General features: G+C 45.5%; 1 protein-coding gene across 13 annotated transcripts in view; it reads left to right on the top strand.

Moving 5' to 3' along the window:
• Positions 1-15272, top strand: part of ZFHX3 (zinc finger homeobox 3) — a gene marked incomplete at its 3' end in the record, with an annotated part of 1354624 nt that overhangs the window by 1139729 nt on the left and 199623 nt on the right. The window lies entirely within an intron of this gene.

Below are 15272 nucleotides of genomic sequence, written 5' to 3'. Positions count from 1 at the left end.
TCCCAGCCACCTGTGTTGCTTGCACAGCTCCTCAGGCTGGGTGCCTCCCCGACACGCGTGCCAGGTCTGTGGCGTGGTGTTCGTGTGTGCCCGGGTGGTGTGCCTAGTCACTGGACCGTGGCTTTTTTGGCAGCCTCAGAAGGAAGCATGTTCATACAATGGGGACATGTTTCTAGAACCACCATGGATACATTTTCTGCTAGAAGCGATAGTGCCAGTGGCGCTCCATTCCCTGGCCAGCCCCTGGTGGTGTTAGTTTGAACTGTGTGGAATTGCTCTTTTTTGTATTACATTAGAGTGATTAAATGTCGCTATGGAGGAAGGTGTTAGGTTCTAGGTAAAGATCTTAAAGGAGCAATCTTGAAACAGGTGTAGGTAATTAGGTGCCCAGATCATGTCATACGTGCCAGGATCTCAAAAACTTGAGGTCAGAATGATTTCTCTGACGTTCCTCTTTTTCATATCCAATTGCCAAGATTAAGAAATAAGTGGCTTCAACCGAGCTCCAAGGAGGACGTACGGGATGGAGGCCAGATGCTGCCCTAGCACGTGGCCACTGTCAGACATCTGCCACGGGCTTGGGCCGTGACCCGGTACGGAGGTAGGTGGAGCTGAGATGGCGACACCAGTGCATCGTGGGGTTAAACGGGAGTTCAGGGCTCTCCGTCTACTGTTGGTTGTACCTGTTCCACCAGATGGGTGGTGTTGGAGAACTGAGATCGCGTCCTCAGTCGGCGGTGGCTTCAAAGCGTGGTTGAGAAGACTGCTCCTTCAGGCGCCTCTAGTTTTAAGTGGCGGTGACGTTTGAGGTGCTTGATGAGCTAATAGCATGCCTCTGTCTAAAGATAGTATTTCAGTCTCGGTGGAAGAGGCATACTCCTCAGGCACTGACAGCAGCAGCCGGCTTCTACTCCTTGATAGAATCTTACCTGGTGCCGCTGGAATTCGTATGAAACACCCAAAAAGGGCATCGCACCAAATGGAGTTGAAGGGCGTCTTAATTCTCCTCGCATCATTCCAGCACGATTTTGGGGGGTTAGTTTAAATCTTAAAACTCCATCAGGGCGACTTGTGACATTGAAATGCTGTGTGTTAGCCAGAGAGTCTATGACTTGATTTTAATGACTCCTTATTTTGCGTGGAGCCCGTGTGCCAGACAGCCTGCCCGTGGAGGGAGTGGTTTCCAAAGACGGACACGGAGTGTTCGGCCAAGTTGAGACTCCTGGCTGCCAGCTCCGTCCTTTTATGAGGTGTCTAGAGTCAGTTCCCCTGAGAGGAGGAGGCTGAGCTGAGGTAACCTGGCTCCACAGGTCAGCAGCGGGGGTCCTGCTTTGGGGCGATGCGCGGGCAGTCTGATAACGCAGCATTTTCGCTTTAATGCATCTTAAATGTGGATTATACTATTAATTACTGTTGGACAAAAAGGGATTAGTGCAGCTGGCCTGCTTTCCCCCTGTGCACTTTTACACTTCCCCTGTTCTCGGCACGGCCAAAGGGCAGTAGGTTTTCCTGTCATCTGTCTTTTGTTTTAGCAGCAACGTCTGCTGAGCCTCCTGTGCTCACCAAGTCAAAAGGGAGTGAGTGGGGCACCGTGCAAAGTCCTGAACTCCATTTTGGTACAGGGGCGGTCGATGGAGGTGGGGCTCTTTGCTTCCCTGGAGTTGGGTGTCCTTCGCCAGGCTCCGCGGTTGTCTGTCTGGCTGGCTTGTCCCCAGGAGGGAGAGCCTCTTAGCTGTCAGAGGGCCTTGCTCAGTGCTCCCTGCCCACGGGGCTGCGCCTCCATGGGTGCTGTCAGTGGAAGTCCCAAGGTGCTGTGTCCTTTTATGAATTTCGTAAATGGTCCAGGAAAGTATAGAGGATGGCTGTGACTTCTGCTGGCCTCCTCTAGTCCCAGTGCCAGGGAGGAGATCTTAGTAGCCAGCAATGAGCTCATACCTTGTAATATGAGACACTCTGAATTCCTAAGTCTTGGTTGTACCATCTTATGCTCGTATAAAATGGTATAGATTTTAAGTGATCTATGATTACATTTTATTTTTTTCCCCATATTCAGGCTAGTATACTCATTTTTCATCCATATGGAATGAATTTTTTTTAAATAGATGAGGCATTAAATAACAACATCTCAGTAATAATACTCCCAGGAGCACATAACGTGGTAGTGTTTGCAATTACACACAGTGTAATCTGTTGTGTATGCAGGCGTGTGGGCTTTCTATTTACTGGCATCCTTCATTATATGGTAACATAATATACAGAATTTCCCAGTTGCAGAAATTAGAAAGTGGAAAACAGATTTCTTCAGCATAAATTGGAAAACTGATTTACAGAGTTGGGTTTTTTTTCTTTTCTTTTTTTTTTTTTAACTTGGTATTGCAAAGTTTGTGGGAAATGAGTTGACAGTGGCATAATGCTTAAAATCATCACTTAATTGAATTAATTTGGGATTTAAATTCATTTTAAGTAATAAGACTGCAACAACCGGGATGCACAGTATGGGGCATTCCTAAAATGGGAAAGCTGTGGTGAGGAGGTAGAGGAAACTGGGACGTCTGCTGTCTTCTTAGCTGTACCTTCAGGAATTTCAGGTTTCAAAATGGTAGCCTGATTGAAACCTGACTAAACGTTTTTGCTTTCTTTCTTTTTTTTTGTACTTTCTTTGCCTTGAAGCTCTTACTTCTTCTGAACTTGGAGATTTCAGAATTAGAGATCGTTTTTTTCTCTACCCTTTTCTAGCCCCAGATGTTTATCATCTTGGAGCCAAGTCTTGCTTAATAAAACCAATCTCTAAATTTCATCGAAGTATGGAAGTTTCCTTGGTTATATACTTAGTATATCTGGGATGGTTTCATTGCATTTATTGAGAGATGGCTTTGCTTTTTAAATTAATTTTTAAAGAGGCAGTACCTGCTCATAGTATTTTCAGAAGGCACAGAAGAGAGTTCCTTTTCCCTCTCTTCCTGTGCTGCCTGCCCCCAGTCACTCAGTTCCCTGGAATCACCTGCTGTTATATCCCTTCTAGAACACATATACGTGGATACAGCCATCACAGCATTATATAAGTAGTTTTGTTTTTCTTTTAACTAAGCATTAAGTAGTGTTTTCTGCTTAAAAGTTTTTTTCCCCCTTGCCAGAGTTTCTTCATCTTCTTTCAGAGATGTTTTTATCCTCTATAGAATACTTAATATTAAAAATACTAATGAAATCCAGTTACTTGAAAATTAAGAAATATTCTCTTGAATTACCTGAGTCAAAGAGGAAGTACTGTTACAGAATCATTAAGAAATATTGAGAACTCTGTGTATCTAAATGTATGGATTGTTACCAAAGTTTTATTCAGGGGTGCGTGTTCATAGCTTTAAATCCTTTCATTATTAAATAAGAGAAAATGAAAGTAAATGAATTAAGTATTCAACTTAAAGTTGGAAAGAATAAAACAAGCCTAATAAGATGGAAGTGATGTCAGTGAGTTAGAAAACAGACGAAAACATTGAAGTGATCAATCTAAGAGCTATTTATTTGGGGAAAAGTCAAGGAAATAGACTAAACCACTATCATGTCTTAAGAAGAGAGAAAATAAAATAAACAAAACTAAAAGTGAGTTGACGTGATAGAAAAAAGGAGTAACAAATTAAGTTATATTTGAAATAATTATTTTATAATATAGAAATAAAATATTAGTAGCTTAAAATACAGCAGCTTTGAAAATCTCAGTTGACATGTCTGTTCTAGATGAATCAGAAGTCTGAGTCTTTAAACTAGGAACTAGGGAAGAAACTAAGCACTAAAAAAAAATAATACTTCCAAAGAGGGCTCTGGGATGCATGCAGTTTAATGGATGAATTCTTTTAAACTTTGGGGGACAAAATAATTAATTGCTCAATAAACTGTTTCAGAATATAGAAAAAGAAATAAAGCATCCCAGTTGATTTTACAAAGCTAGCACAGCTCTGGGAACCAACATCATTACAAAGATTACACAAAAATAAGGCTGAAGATTGAGCTCAGGCACAAGTGTAGATGCAAACATGCCAACTAAAACAGTCACAGCTTGAATTCCACAGTATTTTAGAAGAATCATGACCACATAGGATTTATCCCAGAAATGTAAGAGGGGCTTAAGATTAGAATGTCTATTCTCCAAATACATGGTATAAGTAGAACAAAGAAGAAAAACATATATCCAAAAAGGTATTTGGTAGTTCTCTATTCTTATTTCTAGTTTGCTGAGAAATTTTTTAAAAAACTTTACTACAAAGGGATTGCATTAATTCGATGAAGAAACCAGCAGCTCCAACAGTTGGAGACTTAATGGTGAACCAAAAGGAAATTGGGAATAAAACAAAGATTGCCCATCGTACTCATTTCTTTTTCTTGCCTTATTGCATTGGCCAGGATATACAAACCAAAGTCAAATAATGTTTAAAAAGAAACATGAAAATTATTTGCAGGTGTTACTGTCTTCCTAAAATAACCCAAGACACATTTACATGGAATTAAGTACAGAGTTCAGTTACAAAGTAAAATTTCAAAAATCATTAGCTTTCTCATATACCAGGAAAATTGGGTTGGAATATATTAGAGACCACTCAGTGGAATGGAATCAAATAGAAATGTGTCTGGGAAAGGTAGCATTTCAAATAAGTGAGAGGAATTAAAATAATAACAGCTCACATTTTCCAGTACTTCTAAGTGCCAGGTGTTATGTTAAACACTTTTACGTGAACTCATCTCATTTAATCTTCACAAGAATAGTATGAGGTGGACACTACATATAGTTCCTTTCCATAGATGAGGAAACTGAGGTTCAGAGAGTTGAAGTAGCTTACCCAGTCACGCAGACTTGAACACTGATCTGATTGGCAACAGAACCAGTGGCCTTCATCACTGTGCTTTACTGTCTCTAGCATTATGCAATTATGCAGTAAATAATTATAGGACAGTTAGATAAACAAATAGGGAAAACTTAAGTTGGAGCCATTCTTCACAGTGTATGTTACCATACATTCTGCATGAATTAGAGAGGTATAAGTAAAACTTAAATCACAAAAGAGCTGGAAGAAAGTATAGGTGAATATTAATCTGAATATGGGGCAGGGAGGGATATGAGGTCTGACTCTTCTGGTGAAGAAATCATAACGGAAAAGACTGATTTACAGGCATATGACAAACTGGGAAAAGATATTGATGACACATGTAATTGACAGAGTTTGTCCTAAATATCCTTAATATATAAAGAGCTCTTAAAATCAATGATAGAAAAAGATGAGAAAAATGAGCAAAGAATACTAAATGGACAACTTATATAAAGAATGTATTCAGATTGCCCATTTGAAGAACCAAATGATAGCTCATCGGTTTAACTTATTTGTTTACTAGCAAGATTGAGCTTTCTTGGTTTTTTTCAACCAAGATTTTTTTTATAGAGCAAGTACCCCGTTATGGTGAGGGAGTGGAAAAATTGATGTACCCTTTCTGGAGGGTAGTTTGGCAGTGTATATCAGAAAGCTTTAAAATAAGATTTATTTAAATTTGTAGCTTGTCTCACCATGAATTACTGATTCTTCTTACTCTGTCCTATCTTTTCTGCCATAGCCTATTTTGCCTAATAAAATACTAAATAGTACTATTTAGTATTATTAAAATATTTTTTAAAATTAAACTTAAATAATTTTTAAGTTTATTACCCTTGATTGTCTCCCCTGCTAGAATACAAGCTTCACAGGAAGCAGAGATCTTTGTTTTTTCACAAATATATCCCTAATGTCTAGAATAGGACTGGTGATCCAGTACCTTCATGCATAATAAAGAAATCACCAGTTGTGCAAGAGGAATTTATAAATAAAGATGTTCATTGCAGACATTTATAATACTGAAAAATAGCAACCATCTACATCTCTCACAGGGGATTGATCTAAACTGTGGTGCGTCCATATGTCAGATTCTTACGTGGTTTTTTTAAAGCTCCTGTCTCACGGTTAGGAATGTGGGAAAACAGTGATGTTAGATTACATGAAAGGAGGCTGTGTGTACTATAGGACTTCAGTTTAATTTTAAAAATATGCATAAGGGAGAGATTGAAGGATACCTATAGCAATATTAACTTGAGTGGTTACATCCAGGTGGTAGAAGTACAGGCTACTTTTAATACTTGGTTTTCTGAATTCTGAGTAGTGAGTATCTGTTACTTTCATAATAAAAAATACATATGTCTAAAAGTTAGTGAGAAGGTAGGATCACTTGAATTCTACTGGTCTGTGGCTATGTCTAGAAATATTTTGGAGATTATTCAATCTTGCGAATTAGCAAAAGCCTAATTTTTAAAAAGTCAGCAATAATGCTTCACAAAATGTCCTTAGGCTGCTTTGTCTTAATTATTTATGACCTTAACTGTAAGTGTCTAGAGTATGTGTTTGTAAAAATAGTGGAAGCCTTAGTCAGTGATGTGCAAGCTTGTGGAGTCCTCCTAGAGACGCAAGAACACCTCTGCCTATTCAGCTTTCTTGACTGAAATGTTCCGTTGTCTTCCTGAGGCATCATAGAATTTCAAAGTACACTTAGATTGCACTTCAGTGTGAGCTGAGGATGAGGATTTTCAACTCGTACGTTAACCAAGGGGCAAACGGTCTACCTGTTGTGACCCATCACTGTGTGGAAGGACTTTGGGGGATATGCATAGGAGAAGCTTCCAGTTAGAGGGGAAATGTCAAGTGGGGACCAGCTGCCACAGAATGTTAACAGTGGTGCCAAAAAGGGAAGACCAGAGTTTCTGATGACTTTTCCTAGCCAGCAAATCAGAAGTATGTTCAGTATGTTTGGGCTGAAGTTTCCCAGATCCCTAAGAGTCACATGCCATCCTGGCCAGCATTCAAGTTCCATCTCTGCTGCGTTAGGACTGTGAGTCTCAGTTTCTTTATCTGTAAAGGGAGACGGTTACATTAGCTCCTCTCTTCACTGTGCTTTCAGATCTGCATTCTGAACGAATCCCGTGTCTTTTTATATTAAAGCATGTATTTTAGGTATGTATGTGATGGAGAGGCCCAGCGAGTATTGTCATTTCCTAGCTCCGTGGACCCAAAAGTGAGCTTGATAGCTGAAGCTGCGTGGTGAGGGGAAAGTGCCTGTAGAGCATCAGTCTAGCCTAAGTGAGAAGCCCAGCTCTGCCACATACTGGCCAAAACTTTCGCCTTTTTCATTTGTAACATGGAGGATGTATTCGTCATCTACTGCTGCATAACAAATTACCCCCGAACTTAGTGGCTTAAAGCAACAAACAGTTATTATCTCACAGTTTCTGTGGCTCAGAAATCTGGGTGTGGCTTAGCCGGACCGTGTGCCTCCAGATCTCTTGTGAGGCTGCCGTGAAAATGTCCACCAGGGCTACACTCTCATCTGAAGGCTCGGCTGGGGAAGGACCTGTGTCTGAGCTCATTAGTGTGTTTGTGGACAGGATTCAGTTCCTCGTGGGCTGTTGAATTGGGGGCCTCTATTCTTGTTGGCTAGGGGATGCCCTCAGTTTCTGGCCACATGGGCCTCTCCTTAGAGCAGCACACAGCATGGCGTTTGGCTTCTGTTGGGGAGAGCATGGAAGGTACGGAAGACAGAAGCTACAGTGTCTCTGTAACCTCATCTTGGAAGTGACCTCTTGGTAGCCTGTTGGTTAGAGGTACGTCACTGTGCACAGCCCACACCGAAGGGGAGGGGGCTACACAAGGCTGTGAATACCAGGAGGTGAGATCAGAGGGGCCTGCCCACCAGGAGTTGTAAGGACTCCTTACAGAGAGTGGAGGTGGTCTTTTAAAGTGTCAGGACGTCTTAGACGCTCAGAGTTAGCTCCTACCCCCATCCCTAACCCTTGGTTTAAGAACTGCTTTTCTTAAGGATAGTCTGTGAGGTTGAGTGGAGTAGGTTAAAATGGGGCGGGTAGTCTCATTACACGATCTCATGTCCGTTCACCGTCTTCTTACGCTGAAGCCTTGAAGTGTCTGTTGGCCAGTCTGTAGACCCATGACTCCTCATCCCACGTCTGCCTTTGTGGCATGTCTAGCGTAATTTGAGAGGAAAATGAGTGTTCGGCCGATGGAAAGTCCAGTGTGTGTTTCCGTGGGTTAGGCAGCTACTCGGGGGAACGCCCGGGAGCTCTCTGGGAGCCCGTGGGTCAAAACAGAACAGCCCTCCGAGGCTGCCCCTTTTTGTGTCTGAATGCCACCACCTCTGGAGTCGCGGAGGTCTGCCTGGCACCCCCTCTGGGTAAGGGACACTCCAGTGGGTTGAGCTTGGGTGCCAGACATTGCCACAGCCCTAGGAAATGAGTAAGAAAAAAAAACCCAAAGCAGAGACCTCCCCCTAGAACAAGCTGAGCTTTGTGCAGAACAGGCTCCAAATATGAAAAGACCATTGTTCCCGGATGGCTTTTTAATTAATGCTCACCACTCACACCCATCAGCTTGCCAAGAAGAGCCGCCTCCTTCCTTCCTCTCCCCGCGTGCTCGTCCCCTGCTGCTCTTCCCAGGGCCTGGGGTGGACAGGTTGAGAGACCCTTGGGGGTGGGAGGATGCCAAGAGCAGCGTTGACAGAGAGCGTTCCCCTGTTTCCTCCTGCCTGGCTTAGAGGGGGAGCCCTCCACCTGTTGGAGAGCAGCCCTCTGCGTTTCCAGGTTCAGGAGCCAGGCTCATCCCCTGGGGGCTCCTGGAACAAGTCCCGGCCTCTGCCGTTCCAGTCCTTCCTCCCAAGCTTCACGTGCACCTTCTCTTGCCCGAAGCCAGAGCAGCGAGCCAGAAGTGAACTGTTTTCTGTATGTTGCAGTTTTCTCCTGGTGATCCTACTCTGAGAGCTGAATCTGGGTGGATGAGCCTGCAAAGAATCTTTAGCTTTCTAGTAGTGCTTTCTGGATCAAACCCTCTACCCCTCTGGATAGGGCGGATGCAAATGCAGGGAAAGGGGCTGATTTGGGAGTCGCTGCGGGGGCAGTGCGTCTGGTGGCTCAGTGGGACCCCCTCCCCACCCTCCGTTCCAGCCCTGGCACTGGGAGGCGTGCTGGCCCAGACCTGACTTGCATCATGATGAGAATCCACGCAGGCTGGGCGCCCTGTTGGGGCACAGCGCTCAGGACAGATGCGTCACCTCTGAGCTATGGTACTTAAAGTAGCTCTGTGCCACTCCTGCACAGATCTGGACTGCACAGATCTGTTACCAAGTTTTCTGGTTAACAGTTGCTGAGAACACGGCCTCAACGTTTTATCTTCTGTGGAAAATTTTCCTTCTGTTTACAGGCAATTCCCAAACCTGTGGATTTGTCCTGTGCCTATTTATGCCTTAGGATTCCACAGACATGCCCTCAGTCGATGATTCTGCGTAATTTTGTATCTGTGGTGTATACACATCTTGTGCAACCAGGGCAGAAATGATTCAGTGTGATCTTGAGTTGGAAGTGGGGTCTGTCCTAGCGAACAGCTCAACAAGGACAGGGAGCCCTCCATGTGGGCACCAAAGAGTTAAGTACACATCACCGGGAAGATGGTCAATTTGCAAGTTACAGGGTTAGGAGGATTTTAAATTAGGGAACCCCAGGGGTTTACTTGAATGGTGGACAAGCCCTGGAGAGAAGATCTGATTGACCAGATAAGTTGTACACGATTCCTTGAATATCTGTTCACTCCAGTCCCAGCCAGCTTAAACTTCTTGACATGTCACCCAAATGTAATTGTAAATGCCGTGGGAAAGAATCTTGAGTAGGGGTGAGTTCTGTGAAGTCTGTGACTGGGAAAAACAAGTATGAATTATTACGGTGAGGCCAGATTAGAGTTCTGTTTTAGGTTCTCATCAGCAGAGGATGGCGATGCTTTTGAGATTCCTGCAGTATGGTAGCCACCAGCCACGTGTGACTACTGGGCACTTGAGTTGTGGCTGGTCTGCGTTGAGCTGCGCTGTAAGTAAACACACACAGGTTCGCAAGGACTATTAGTATGAGAACAAGGGGGGAGATAGCTTAGTAACATTGAGATGGATTGCACTGGAAATATTTTATTTTATTTATTTATTTTTGGCTGTACCACACGGCTTGCGGGATCTTAGTTCCCCAACCAGGGATTGAACCCGTGCCCCCTTCAGTGGAATCGCGGGGTCCTAACCACTAGACCGCCAGGGAAATCCCTGGAAATGGTATTTTAGACATACTGGTATTAAATAAGACATATTTCAATTAATTTTATTTGTTTTTCCCCCTTTTTTAAACACGGCTACTAGGAAATTTAAAATTACATATGCAGCTCCCGTTTTAGATGAGGGATTTAGATGAAGGATGGCTAAACAAGGGAGACCCAGAGATATGCTGCTCTTGGCTCTCGGTCAGTGAACTTTGGGGAAAGTCAAGTCTGGCTTCATTTGGGAGCACTGTGGCTAATGCCACGGGAGACTATCCGTGTTTGCTTTCGGGGTGAACCCGTCCTAGGCAGAAATTCGTTTAGACTGTGTCCTCCTGGCTGTGGTCGGACTGTGAAGGGATGAGACAGATGCTGTGGCCGGGAGAACAAGTCGCCCCAAGTACCTGGGGAGGCCTGAGTGCCGTGAGATGCGCAGAGGCTATGGGCCTTAACCATGGCGAGCCCTCGGGGAGGTGGGGGAGGATGATTACTCAAGGGCCAGAGCAGCCCTCCAGGGTACAGGGCTCTTGCTCAATGGTGAGACCTTTGAGGGAAGACACGAACCTCTGGACCCTCTGAATCCAATCGTTCCCGTTTACACAGGCCCAAGGCAAGACAGCACCGATTAATTCTTCGGTGGTATTAAGATCTTACCCCCCAGTCATGGACGCGAGTCCCAGAGCAGTTCCACATACAGCCTGTTTGTGAAACTGTGCCTTTATGTAAAGCAAAGCTAGATTCCTGTTGGTGATTTCCTTTCTCAGCATGGTTGGGGAGGGTCCCTTCTGGAGCAGGGCCCAACAGTTCTCTTTCTGTAGCACCAGGTCTTGTCCTCCTGCGCGGAGGGAGCCCGGGAGGCTTTCTCGCTGACAAGGAATGTCCAGCCTCGCTATTGGCTTTTACCAGCTGAGGGGTCAAGGGTTCACCATCCCAGTTGTCAGTAGTAATATCTAGAGGGCTCGCAAAACGAGATTGACCTTAAGCTGCTTTTAAGTTTGTCTTTCTTGTGATCCTGCATCCAGAGTACTGGTCAAACCAGTCCGTATCTGCCTGATTATTATCAATAAAGTAAACTTAACTCTGTGGCCAGAAACAGTTTCTAGCATCCGGCAGCGTAGATTTACCCGGTGAAGCTGCCATAGTGACTGAGGCTTGCATTTCGCGGGGGGCAGTGCCTGTGAAAGTGAGAAGTCGGGGCCATTTCTGCACAGAGAGGGGGGACCAAAGCCCGCACCCCTCTTGTAGACTCACAGCCAGTCCCGAGTCTTTCACTGGGTTGGTCTCTCTTCATAGAGAGTCGACGGATAGTTGTTAGCATACTGGTGCTTGAGAAGGAATGGGTAACCGTGTGGGCTGTCGGTTCCTGCCCTTTATTGAGAACCTGTGTGGTGCTGGCTGGTGGTCTGCACACACTGTTTGCAGAAGGTAAAAAGCCACAGTCCTTGCCTGCCAGGAAACCATGTCTAGTTGGACTAATAATTATCCACACAAAGGATTACGTACACTTAAGGGCACAGGAGAAGCAGAAGCATCTGTGAATAAATATGCATAGTGATAGAGGAAGGCAAGGATAGCACAGCGCCTCTTGAAGAGAAAATTGAGAAATTCCGGAGCCTAGGGCTCTGGTGGCTGGAATAATGTCAGTGTTTATTTGCGTTTCCAGTTTGCACTGTTCTCAAATGTGCCCATTGACCCTCTTAACAATCTCAGAGGTCCCTTACGCTGACCAAGACATTCCTGGTATTTGCTGGTGAGCTGCTGAGACCCCTGTGAAGTTATGTGATTCACCCAAGGTCATGCAGCTCAGGAGCATCAGGACTGCACGTGGGGTTGGGGGCTGATTCTTGTGTTTTTGCTGCACACCACGCCTCATCCCTCGCCTACAGTTTCCGCAGAATTTTGGAGAGCTCTGAAGGCTGACTGGTAGCCTCTGCGTGTTTCACATGAGAGGAATATGGGGGCTGGCCTTGGGGAGAAGACTATGACAGCTGTATTTGTGAGTGCGATCGGAGGGTCAGAAAAGGTGTCCATCAGAGAGGTTTGTGCCAGTGGTTTAATTTCCTTTATTTCAGGACTGGAAGTTATTTAAATTACTTTATAGACTTCCTGTTTCCTTGCAAGAGCTCATTAAGTCCAGGCTGAACTGCGCCTTGCTGTAATGGAGTGCCTGGACCCGCAGTTCCCATTCCGTCCTCTGGGGGCCCCATGTTGGCGAGGATGGGCTGAGGTTGGAGGAGAGTCGGGGCAGCCCAACCCTTTTACTAGACATCCAGTTATGACTTGACTCACATTGGTGGTCTTCCTCAAGGATAAAGAATTACCCGGCACTCTGGACTCTATAGACTACTTTCTGGACTCGTCCATTTCACCATTATGTTATGGAGAAGAGGGAGGCCCGTCTCATCTAGCCATAGGACCTTGCCTACATTTTTGGTGGTTAGACGTGATGTTAGAAGCTGATGTGTGTGCAGTAAGGCTGAGGATTTCCCTGCTGATCAGGAACACGAGGCGGCGTAAGTGTGAATTACCTTAGCGCTCTCTCTGTTACGCAATGGAAAAGGGTTTCCGACAGGGATTCCAGAATCGCACTGCAGCTTTTGAACCCTGCTCAAAGGCAACTCTTGAAGAGATGTGTATTTGATTAGATGATTTACCTTTAAACTTGCCAAGAAAATAATTTGAGGTGACCAGGAAACACCCCTTGGCCCTTGTGCATCTGTAACTGCTCCATCATGGGGAAAGCTGCCCCTACATTCAGGGCTGAGCTTGTGGGCAGAATGCTAATCAGGAAGAATAGCAACAACAAACAGGTGCAAGGAGGGAGCATAAATGGTGTCAACGTCTAGAAGCTGTCGCTGGCTCCCTTTGTGGACCAGCTGTGATGGGGAGAACCGTGCTGCTTACCTCCATGCACCTGGGGAAAGGTAGGGAAGGTGGAGACGGGATGGGCTGCCACATCCAGGCCTTCCTCGACTCAGTGCATTTTATTTCTTGGTTTGAAGTTGTGTTCTGCACTATATATCCTTTTGGTACTCAGTACATACTCTGTTTCAGCAGGTCCAGAAGGTCTATGGGGGAATCCCACACCTGGGAGTTGGGGAGGGGCATCTTTCCTTACTCAACAGCCAGACAAGAATCTTTCTAAAAAGGGAGGTAATACAGCGACTTAAATGTAACCTGAGTCGGACTTGCGTGCCTAAGTGCATGCTGTCTTAAATATTCATTTACGACGTTAAGGTTTGTAATTTCTTCATGAGGAATTTTAAAATAATAAAGATGACCTGGTAGGCAAAATTCACTGGTATTTTCTAAAAGCTTTTGATAAGGTTCCTCATAAAAGATTAAGAGAACAAAACCACAGTGTGGCGAGAAGTCCTTGTTGTGGATTGAAGAATGGTCAAGTCATAGCGAACAGCAGAATTCTGGTGGAGACCCACTGCTTGGCGCGGGGAGGGGTTAATAGAGGGGTGTCTTGAGTCTGTCGCTGGGGTCGGAGTTATTAAGTGTATTAATTGTTTGGAGAAGGAAATGGAGGGTGAATTGGTGCAGTCGGCTGCTGCTACCCTGGTTTTCCTCACTGGTTTCAACTCGGAGAGTCTGTACCGCCTTGAATCTACTGGGGGGTGAGGCGGTGCAGGGTCAGAGGAAATGAAGTTTGCGGAAGCCTGTGACGTAACTCAGATCGGCAGAAAGTCTAGCCCACACGGAAGAGCTGCGGTGCCCCGTGAAGTCGCTGCCTCTGCTGAGGAAAGAGGTCCAGGAGTTATCACGGGCAACAGCAGTTCAGTGATGTGGCTTTTTTCGTCCAGAGCAGATAGAGGATATGGGGATGGGGTGGAGTTGGAAAATAAAGGTTTCCTTTATTTTTGTGCTGTCGGGTGTCTTACTGTCCTGGTGTATAGGAAGGCGGGACACTTTTTCAGTCTTTCTGACCATGGTGTCTTTTGTGCAGTTAGGTTTATTTTTAGAGTCCCAGTAAGGGCAGTCCGCTGTCCATGGACATGCTGCCTCTTGAGTTCTCGGTGGGGACTCTGCACGCTACTCTGAAACACGTTACATACACTTGCAGGCTGCTAGTGGGGTCGGCCCGTTGGACAGGTCTGGCTGAATTACCAAATCTGCACACACGATCATGCAGAACCCTTAGGGCAGGCTACCAGCCTGGCACCTTGACTGTTCTTCAGTTTGAGGGGGGGCACCTAAAGATTCTAAGTTTGAGGGGTGCGCTTGTGGGAGTGCATGCAAGCCAGCGGTGGAGCTGCCCTCGTGCATCCTTCCTTTTTGCATTTCTTTTTGCTGCCTCGTTAAGGCTACTTGCTGTGTTCCTTCTGTGGCTGAAATGAAAGTTTCTTGTGCAGGGCCATCTGCCTCCAGAGCTGGTGCTTTCCTGAATGGGCTCTTCCAGGCAAGCCAAGGATTTCTTTCTTCACCCCTCTTCTTTATTTACTGATTTCCTTTTGTAGCTGTCTCCTTCCCTGGGCCCCACTTTTAATTAAAACCTGGAAAAGTGCTGGCCTCCCTCAGAAATGTTGCTGAGTCCCTCCTTTTGGCTGTGAGCAGATGCCTCTGTGTGGGTTGGGGTCCCCAGCAGCCCCCCACCCCATCCCCTGGGGGAATTTTTGCAGTCTTGGTCCAGCATAGTTAGAAGCTGCAATTACTACTTGGTAGCTAATTACCCGGCCTCACATTAGATCAGTTTACAGAGGGAGCTTGGAGCCTGTCAGCAAAGGTCAGCCTGAGGTCCTCTCACTAAACAGCCCTCTTGTGATAGCTGTACAAGGAAAAAGGCATTAAGGGGGAAGACTGGGGACCAGCTCCAGGCTGCAGGGTCCTTGCTGGGGGGTGGGGGGGAATGGGAGAGGGAGAAGAGCCATGGCTGCCTAAAGGGGTCACGGAGGCTGATAACCCTTCTCACAGCCTTCCTCAGAAAGCCTGGAGGAAGGTGCAGCCCTTTCATTGAGAGGCTGTGCTTTAGAGAGGGCAAGATAGATCCACAGGGGAAACCAGGATGTGCCCGCCGCTGACTTTTTTTTTTTTTTTTTTTTTTTTTTTTGCGGTACACGGGCCTCTCACTGTTGTGGCCTCTCCCGTTGCGGAGCACAGGCTCCGGATGCGCAGGCTCAGCGGCCA

The sequence above is a fragment of the Stenella coeruleoalba genome (genome assembly GCF_951394435.1).
Source record: "Stenella coeruleoalba genome assembly, chromosome: 20".
In the NCBI taxonomy this organism is placed as follows: domain Eukaryota; kingdom Metazoa; phylum Chordata; class Mammalia; order Artiodactyla; family Delphinidae; genus Stenella; species Stenella coeruleoalba.
The sequence above is the reverse complement of the archived record's forward strand: the minus strand, read 5'-3'. Positions and strand labels throughout refer to the sequence as shown.